The following is a 7,584-nucleotide window of genomic DNA, read 5'->3' on the forward strand; positions in this document are numbered from 1 at the left end:
GCATGGCATCCTGTTGTGTTTCATCAAATACCAGGACCTGTGCGGAGCGATGCCTGACCTCGTGTGGGAGAACCGCTTTTGCTCCGTAGACGAGGAAGAACGGGGTCTCGCCTGTCGGCCTGGTGGCGGTGGTGCGGATGGACCACAACATGGACTGGAGCTCATCGTGCCAGCCCCTGCCGCAGGCCTCAAGCATCTTCTTGAAGGTCCTTGTCTTGAGACCCCTCAGGACTTCCGTGTTGGCGCGCTCGGCCTAGCCGTTGCTCCTTGGGTGCGCCACGGAGGTGTAGCAGATCTGCGTTCCAAGGTTAGCACAATATGATTTGAACAGATTGCTAGTGAACTGTGATCAGTTGTCGGTGATGATGCGATTAGGGACCCCAAATTGGCTTACGAGGCCCTTGATGAACTTGACTGCTAACCCGACTGGGATGGTGCGGACGGCTTCCACTTCCGCCCACTTGGTGAATTTGTCGATGGCAATGTAGAGGTAGCGGTAACCTCCAGGCGCTCGAGGGAATGGGCCCAGGATATTCAGCCCCCAGACCGCAAACGGCCATGAGAGCGGGATAGTATGGAGGCCCTGAGCCGATTGGTGGATCTGCTTGGCGTGGAATTGGCAGGCCTCATAAGATTTCACCAGCTCGGCCGCGTCGTTGAGTGCCGTGGGCGAGTAGAACCCGCTGCGGAAAGCCTTGCCGACTAGGGTGCACGACGACAAGTGGTGCCCGCAGTCTCCAGCATGTATGTCAGCCAGCAACTCATTCCCCTGTTCCCTATATAGCTCACTGTCCTGGATGCAGTACGCCGTAGCCTGTCGGGCCACTCGCTCTGCATCCTCCTCCTTCTCTGGCAACGTGCCTTGCGTCAGGTATGCCCTGAACTCTTCGATCTAGCACCCCTCCTGAGGCTCGAGCGCTAAGAGGAGGCGCTCTCCTGAGGTCGGGCCGCAGGCTAGGGCTCCCGAGGCTGGTGGCTGGGGGAGCTCCTCCTGAGGTGGCACCGGCTCCGTAGGCGGAGGTGCTACCGAAGGCTTGAAGAGCCGCTCCTCGAAGATGCCAGGCTCTTGGGGTAGCTGCTTGGATGCTCTTTTGGCGATGTCTTCGGCCTCTTTGTTGGTGCCACCGCGCACATGCTGTAGCTCCTGGCCCAGGAACTGCTTCTCCATCTTGCGTACCTCCACGAGGTATGCCTCCACGTGCTCATCCTTTGGCTCGTACACCATGTTGGAGAAGTTGACGAGGAGCTGTGAGTCTCCCTTGATGGTGAGGCGTGTCACACCCAGGGCAACCACAGCCTTGAGGACAGCGGTGAGACCCTCGTACTCTGCGATGTTGTTGGAGACCTTCTCGCCCCGCTGGAAGCAAAGCTGCACGGCGTAGTAAAGTTTGTACTGAGTGAGCGAGATGAGAATGGCTCCAGCCCCCGCACCCTGGCATGCAAACACGCCATCGAAGTACATGACCCAGCCATCGAGAGGTTCACTCCCTGGCGAGAGGGATCGGTCCTCGCCTGCTTCGAGCTCCGGGGTGTCGGTCCATTCTGCCACAAAGTCGGCTAGTGCGGCCCCCTTGATGACCCTGGTTTTGCTGAACTCTAGGTCAAACGCTTGCAGCTCTATGTTCCATTTGGTGACCCTTCCCGCAGCATTGGGGCTCCTGAGCACTCTCTCAAATGGGTAAGCTGAGACGACCTTGATGGGGTGACTCGGGCCGTAGTGGCGCAGCTTACACGAGGCCACCAAGAGTGCGAGCAAGAGCTTCTAAGGCATGGGGTATCATGCTCTCGCATCTCGTAGCACTGTGCTGACAAAGTACACTAGGTGCTCGACGAGGGCAGGAGAGCTAACAGAGTTTTTGGTACCCGAGGGCTGAGGTGTTCCCTGCGGGTCCCCAGCTTCTGGGGCTTGATGACTAGCCGGGGCAGCCGCTGTCTCAGGAGCATTGCCTTGGTGTTGAGCTGCCTCATCCGGCTTGGCAACTCCACTTGACGGGCCCTTGACCTGGGGCTCCTCCCTGAGGGCCACCAGCGCCGCGCTCGTGGAGTGGGGTGTGGCCGACAGGTAGAGTACCAAGGGCTCGCGAGGACGAGGCGCCACCATCACCGGCGGGCTGGTCAAGTATCTCTTGAGGTCTTGAAATGCTAGGTCGGCCTCGGGGGTCCACTCGAACGGGCCCTTCTTCTTCATTAGCTTGAAGAACAGTAAGGCGTGCTCCCCCAACTCGGAGATGAAGCGCCCCCGTGAAGTCACGCAGCCTGCAAGCTTTTGCATCTCCTTGAGGTTTTGTGGTGGGCTCATGTCTTCGATTGCTTTGACCTTCCCCGGATTGGCCTTGATCCCCTGTGGGACACGAGGAAGCCCAACAGCTTGTCGGAAGGAAGACCAAACATGCAATTCTCCGGGTTGCGCCACAAGTCCACCTGGCGCGGGATCGCGAAGGTTTCCTCCAGGTCCTGAATCAAAGTCCTTGCCTCCCGAGACTTCACCATGATGTCATTGACGTAGCCTCAGCGTTTCTCCCGAGCTGCCGCCCAAGGCGATGTGCATCAGTCTCTGGAGGGTCGCTCCTGCGTTGCGCAATCCGAATGGCATGCAAGTGTAGCAGTATACCCCGCATGGGGTCAATAAAGCTATTTTCTCCTCATCTTCCACCGCCATCTTGATCTGGTGGTAGCCCGAGAACGCATCCAGGAAACATAGCAGATCACACTCGGCGGTGGAATCGACAATCTAGTCGATGTGCGGCAGCGGGAACGGGTCTTGAGGGCAAGCCTTCTTGAGGTTGGTGAAGTCGACACACATGCGCTCCTTCCCTCCTTCTTTCGGCACGGCGACCGGGTTCGCCAGCCACTCTGGGTACCGGACTTCGCGAATGACACCCGCTGCCTCCAGCATGCGGGTTTCCTGAATGATGAAGTACTGCTTCTCCTGGACTACCGCCTTGCCCTCTGCTTCACAGGGCGCACGTTGGGGCATACCCTCAGATGATGCTCGATCACTCTGGAACCCCAACCAGCTGCTTGGGTTCCAAGGCGAATACTTCCTTGTTTGCCCGCAAAAGGTCCACCAACTCCCTTTCTTGATCTGGGGCGAGGTCGGCGCCTATAGTAAAGGTGGCGCTAGAGGCCCCGTCCGCGTCGACTGGTATGTGCTTCGTCTTGGCTTGACCTTGAGTGAATAGCTGCTTCTTCTTGGTCAGCGCAGCGCCCTTGGTCCTGGTCATGGCCTTATCGGCCGGGGAAGCTGCCGTTGTGGCCCTGAAGGTGAGTTTGAGGGCCGCCAAGGCTTCTCTGGCGTCTCCTGCCACGGTGAGGATGCCCTTGCTTCCTGGCATCTTCATGAGATTGTAGGCAGGATGGGTAGCTGCCATGAACTAGGCCAGCGCCAGGTACCCGAGGATGGCGTTGTACGGTAAGCCGATGCAGGCAATGTTGAAGTCGATTATCTTGGTGCGGTAGTTGTCACGTGTGCCGAAGGTCACGAGAAGACGGATCTACCCTAGGGGGTTGGAGGAACCACTGCCGACTCCGGAGAAGGACTTGCTGGGACGAAGCCGCTCCAGGGGTACGTGAAGGACACTAAAAGCCTCAACGGAGAGCACATTGAGGTCGGCGCCGCCGTCGATGAGGGTCTTCGTGATGGCTACGCTGCAGATGGTGGGCGTGCAAAGCATCGGGAGCACGCCCGAACCGACGGTGGTGACTGGGTGATCCCCCAAGTCGAAGGTTAGGTCGGCCTTGGGCGCCGCCCAACCCGGGGGAGCCCCCTGCCACGTGGATGCGGCGCCGATCTGGCGGAAGAATGGCTTCATGTGATGGTCCAAGGGCGGCGCCCGAGTGCCACCGAGGAGAGCCGCGATGACGGGGGGTGCTGGTCCCCTGAAGCGCGCGATGAAGAGGTCGCGCAGCTCCTCCCAGCAGGCCACAGAAGATTCCGGCAGATGGAGGAGCCAGGCACGCGGCATGCCCACGAGGGCCATTGGGAGCTAGTTGGCCATGACTTTACCGTCTCCGCCGGAAGCCGGAAGGCTGCCGGATCCGCCGCACCATCGTAACGGGGCGGCACCTCCGGCTTGAACTTGTGCGGCCACCATACCTGCCACAAGGCGGGGGTGAAGGCCCGGAGCCCCACAACGCTGTGGAGGGCGCCCTTCGATCCAGTCGGAGAAGCAGCGGGGTCCATGAGAGCAGGTCGGAGCGGTGAGGCCGTCGGGGGGGGGGGTGCAGAGCTTTAACGCACCCCTACCTGGCGTGCCAAATGTCGGATTTCGGGTTCCGGCAAAACCCTTGAGGTTCGAACACTTGGGTGCGCACGAAGATCTCTCCCCCTCTCTATCTCGCACACATCATGATCTCATGGCCTAGCTCGACGAACCCAAAGAACAAGAGACACAAGAGGTCATACAGGTTCGGGCCACCGATGTGGTGTAATACCCTAATCCAGTGTGGTGTGGTGGATTTCCTCTTGGGGATGAATAGTTAGAAGGGAAGAACAACCTCCTGAGGAGAGGTGTTCTTGTGCTTGGTGAGTGTGGTGGCTTTGGTGGAATGAAGCCGGTCCAAGATGAGATCAGAATCCCTCCCTATTGTGGTGGCTAGTCCTATATATATAGGCCCGGGTCCTCTTCCCAAATATTAGGCGGGAAGGGATCCCTCAATGGCCAATTTGAAGGGGGACAACTAGTACAAGCTATCCTAACAAAAGTAGTCTTCGCCTGCCAAAGGCTCTGGCGGTGACGCCGTCTTGGGCTCCACGGTGACCTCCGTCCTGCTATCCTGCTGGTCTTGGTCTTGTTGCACCGATATGGAAACCTTTGCCTGATGCATCGGGACTCCTCGCCTGCGCTTTCCCCTTTAGCACCAAAGAGGAATTGAGGACACTGCGCACGCTGGCGCCTGCCCGGCTCGAGTCGTCATGGCTTGCGTCACACAAACCTCGCAAGGTATCCCGTGCCTTGATCTCTGCTGTAACACCGACAATGCGTCTATATCTCCCACGTGTCAGGGCATGACATAGAGGCATAGCCGCATGGTAGCCTTATCACAAGAGGTGTAATCTTCACACATCCCATGTACTGAATAAGAAAGGGATAAGGAGTTGGCTTACAATCGCCACTTCACACAATACATAAATAATCCATACATCATCCAAGGTACAATCAAATGGCCGACTATGGAACCAAAATAAAGGAAGACAACCCCAAATGCTAGATCCCCGATCGTCCCAACTAGGGTCCACTACTGGTCATCCGGAAAAGAAACATAGTAACGGCCCGAATCCTCGTCGAACTCCCACTTGAGTTCGGTAGCATCACTTGCACTGGTATCCTCGGCACCTGCAACAGTTTGAAAGTATTCGTGAGTCATGAGGACTCAGCAATATCACACCCGCGAGATCAAGACTATTTAAGCTTATGGGTAGGAGAAGGTAGTGAGGTAGAGCTGCAACAGGCACTATGCTATATGGTGGCTAACATGCGCAAATAGGAGCGAGAAGAGAAGTAACGCACGGTCGAGAAGCTATAAGTGATCAAGAAGTGATCCTGAAGCTACTTACGTTCAAGCATAACACGAGACTGTGTTCTCTTCCCGGACTCCTCTGAAAAGAGACCATCACGGCTACACACGCGGTTGATTTATTTTAATTAAGTCGAGTGTCAAGTTCTCTACAACTGGATATTAACAAATTCCCATCTGCCACATAACCGTCGGTGTTGGTGAATGTAGTAATTTCAAAAAAAATTCCTACGCACACACAGGATCATGGTGATGCATAGCAACGAGAGGGGGTCTTCATGATCCGACCGATCCAAGTACCGAACGCACGACACCTCCGAGTTCAGCACACGTTCAGCTCGATGACATCCCACGAACTCCGATCCAGCAGAGCTTCACGGGAGACTTTCGTCAGCACGACGGCATGATGACGGTGATGATGATGCTACCGACACAGGGCTTCGCCTAAGCACCACTACAATATGATCGAGGTGGATTATGGTGGAGGGGGGCACTGCTGTAACACCCTGGATGTAACTTACCATATTTGTACTCCAACTCTTGCCATTTTCGTGTCTAAGTTATGAGATTTCCCCGTGGTTGGGTTTTGTCTTCGTTTTGCATTTTGTTCATGTCATGCATTTCATATCATGTCTTCATGTGCATCGCATTTGCATAGGTGTTCGTCTCATGCATCTGAGCATTTTCCCCGTTGTCCATTTTGCAATCCGACACTCATATGTCCTCCGGCGCCCCCTTTTGCCTCTTTTCGTTTGCGGGTGTTAAACTTTCTCAGAATGGACCGAGATTTGCCAAGTGGGCTTGGTTCACCACCGATAGACCGCCTGTCAAGTTTCGTGCAATTTGGAGTCTGTTTGATACTCCAACGGTTAACCGGGGAACCGTAAAGGCCTCGTGTGTGTTGCAGTCTAACACCCTTTCAAAGTGACCCAATACCCATCACAAACCCCTCCATCCTCCCGGTCGTTCGATCACGATCGCGTGGCCAAAAACCGGACCCCATTTGGACTCTCCTAGCTCCCTCTAGCTATAAAAACGTCTCCTCCACCATTCCCGGACGAAACCCTACCCTAAACTCCCTCCGCGCCGCCGCACACGTGCGGCCATCGCCGGACGAAACCGCCGCCGCCCCGCACCTGCGAACCGCCACCACGTGTCCCCGTCCGCTCCGCCCGCGCAGGCCCGTTCGGCCATCTCCCGCCAGATCGCCGCCCGCCGACGCCCGGATCTCGCACCGCCCGAGCGGATCCGCCCGTCACCGCCTTCGGCCTTCGCCGGCGCAGCTCGCCGACGACCGCACCGCCACCGCACCCGACGACCCGCGCCGCTGCTCACCTGCCTCCTCCGCCGGCGCCGCGCTCCGCCCTCGCCGTCCTGCCTCCTCGCCGCCTCCCCGCTCCGTCTCCGGCAAGGATCCGGCCACCACCGTCCCCTCCACTCCGGCGAACCCCTTCTACGGCGAACCTCGAACCGCGTGCCAGATCCAGATCTGGAAAACCCTAGGTTGACCCCGTTTTTCCCTAAGTCCCTAACATTTTTCATCTCATGTTCATTGCATCATAACTCCGCATCCGTAGCTCCGTTTTGTGCATGCCATATATCAAAATGTTCATCTGGATGTGGTCTTTATTTTGTTCCATTGTGCCATGCTTGTTCGAGTCCATCTTGATGCCCAAATTGTTGATGAAAGAGTGCTATAAAATGTTAGTTCCTGTTTCTTAGCAGATCATGAGCATTTGTCATTTTTGCCATGATTATTGTGGGCTGCACATGGGCATGAGCTCTACATGTGTTTTGGGCTATGCCATGCCATCTTTACAGGAGTGTATGCCATTTATTTTTGTGATCAATGTGGTGTCTAGCACAAGCATGCAAAGTAGCTCTCATAATATTGATGTTTTCACGGACTTAGAATTTCACTAAGTCACTTCCCTGCTGTTATTTTTATGCCATGCATTCATGTTGTTACAGAGAGATCCATGCTTCTTTTGAGTTTGTTCAGTAAGGATGATTTGGACAGATGGTTATGCTCTATCCATCCATGTCCCTGTTTGCATTTATGGAGAG

The sequence above is a fragment of the Triticum dicoccoides genome, chromosome 4A (genome assembly GCF_002162155.2).
Source record: "Triticum dicoccoides isolate Atlit2015 ecotype Zavitan chromosome 4A, WEW_v2.0, whole genome shotgun sequence".
Lineage (NCBI taxonomy): Eukaryota > Viridiplantae > Streptophyta > Magnoliopsida > Poales > Poaceae > Triticum > Triticum dicoccoides.